Consider the following 2,500-nt stretch of genomic DNA (forward strand, 5'->3'; position numbering starts at 1 on the left):
GCCCAAAACCAGCACATTCCAGTGCCTATCCGGGCAAAAACGCCCTAAGCCTGCGCATTCCAGCGCCCCGCAGCATGCCACCCTCCTATAGGGTTTGCGCAACCAACCCGCCTAACCACCAGTGGCAACCAAAGGTGCTGTTAGCGACGACTTCTGAAGACGCAACGAGACGCGACGGGTTTGCGCCCAGACGCGACGAGGCGATGCGGGATCTGCGCCCAACCGTGCCTACACCCGCCGACTTGATGCGGGAGCTGCTGGCCCAAGCATGCCTAGCGTGCAAGGCCTGCGTGCAAGGCTAGTGTGCAAGGCTCGTGGGCAAGGCTAGTGCGCAAGGCTAGTGCCCAAGGTCTGTGTGCAAGGCTAGTGCCCAAGGCTAGTGAGCATGGCCTGTGTGCAAGGCTAGTGTGCAAGGCTTGTATGCAAGGCTAGTGTGCAAGGCTGGTGTGCAAGGCTTGTGGGCAAGGCTGGTGCGCAAGGCTAGTTCCCAAGGGTTGTGTGCAAGGCTAGTGCCCAAGGCAAGTGCGCAAGGCTCGTGCCCAAAGCTAGTGCGCAAGGCTTGTGTGCAAGGCTACTGCGATGGGCCAGTGCCCAAGGCTTGTGAGCAAGGCTTGTATGCATGGCTTGTGTGCAAGGCTAGCGTCCAAGGCTTGTGCGCATGGCTTGTGCGCAAGGCTTGTGTCCAAGGCTTTTGTGCAAGGCTCGTGCGCAAGGCTAGTGTGCAAGGCTTGTGCGCATTGGCAGGTAGCCCACCAGCATGCACGATCCAAATGCCACTCACGCGACAACACGGTGCCAAGCCGGGCATGGTGTGCACTCAAAACCAATCAACGGACAGAGGTCATGCGTCATGGGGGGGATCTAGCAAGGCCATGGGGAAGGTCATGGAGGACCTTGGAAGCAAGCGCAAGACGAGAGCGAATCGAACAAGGGGCCAGGACGGGGCCTTGTGCCCATGGTCTTCGCAAGACAGCGTCCAAGGCACCCGAAAGCCCAAGGGAACCCAAACCCGGCCGACACTTGCAATCGCACATGCTCTCTGCAACACACCATCAATGCCGCCCAACGGGGCCAGCACGAGCAGTCCTCCGCGGTCCCCTGGCCCTGCGCACGTTTGTCTTCGAAACCGAGCATCAATGCCACAGAAAGTGCCGGGGCGCCAGCTGGAGCCATCATCCGCGTTGCCATGGCTCGCTTGGCCTTGGCTTGCCAGGCCCCGACACGAGCAATCGCGCATTTTCTTTGCAACCGACCATCAATGCCGCCCAACGGGGCCAGCACGAGCAGTCATCCGCGGTCCCCTGGCCCTGCGCTCGTTTGTCTTTGAAACCGAGCATCAATGCCACAGAAAGTGCCGGGGCGCCAGCTGGAGCCATCATCCGACGTGCCATGGCTCTGGTCCCATGGTCTTCGCAACCGAGCATTCGTGACACCCGCGGGGCCAGGACACCAACCCTTCCGACACGAGCATTCGCGCATGTTCTTTGGCCACACAACGGCGCCAGCACGAGCAAAATCATCCGCGGTGCGGTGGCCTTGCACGGCCTTTTGTCTTTGGAACCAACCATCAGTGCCACGGGAAGTGCCGGAGTCCCGGCATCCGCGGTGCCAAGTCATTGCGCCCTTGGTCTCTGCAGCGGGGCATGCCGGGCACTCCCAACCATTGCAAGCAAGCAAGCAAGCAAGAAAGAAAGTAAGTAAGTAAGTAAGTATTACATATAGGGGCGGGACATGCGGGGAGATCTGCGAAACGTGCATTACGGGGCACACGCGTACCTACCGGGGCATACCGACCCCTATTGGGGCACACGTGTGCATATCGGGGCATACCGGGCCTATCGGGGCACACGCGTACATACCGGGGCATACCGAGCCCTACTGGGGCACACGTGCGCATATCGGGGCGTACCAAGCCTATCGGGGCATACGCATGTATCCCAAGGCATACCGAGTCTATCCGGGCATACGCGTTCATACCGGGGCGTAACGGGCCTATCGGGGCATACTTGGGCATATCCGGGCAAAAAATGCCCAAAACTTGCGCAACCTTGGCAACCGTGGTCCATTCCTCTCTATATGCCTAGCCTTGCCAACCGTGGTCCATTCCTCACTATATGCCATGGCCTTGTGCCCATGGTCTTCCCAAGACAGCGTCCAAGGCCCCCGGAAGGCCAAGGGAGCCCAACCCAGCAATGCCCTGCTATGGCAAGCCAAGGCCAAGCATTCCGGTGCCTATCCGGGCAAAAATGCGATTCCTCTCTATATGCCTAGCCTTGGCAACCGTGGTCCATTCCCCACCATATGCCATGGCCTTGTGCCCATGGTCTTCCCAAGACAGTGTCCAAGGCGCCCGGAAGGCCAAGGGAGCCCAACCCAGCAATGCCCTGCTTTGGCAAGCCAAGGCCAAGCATTCCGGTGCCTAACCTTGGCAACCGTGGTCCTTTCCTCACCATATGCCATGGCCTTGTGCCCATGGTCTTCGCAAGACATCGTCCAAGGC

The sequence above is a fragment of the Tasmannia lanceolata genome, unplaced genomic scaffold (genome assembly GCF_043159265.1).
Source record: "Tasmannia lanceolata isolate RefF3 unplaced genomic scaffold, GAP_Taslan_0.1 ptg000150l, whole genome shotgun sequence".
In the NCBI taxonomy this organism is placed as follows: Eukaryota; Viridiplantae; Streptophyta; class Magnoliopsida; order Canellales; family Winteraceae; genus Tasmannia; species Tasmannia lanceolata.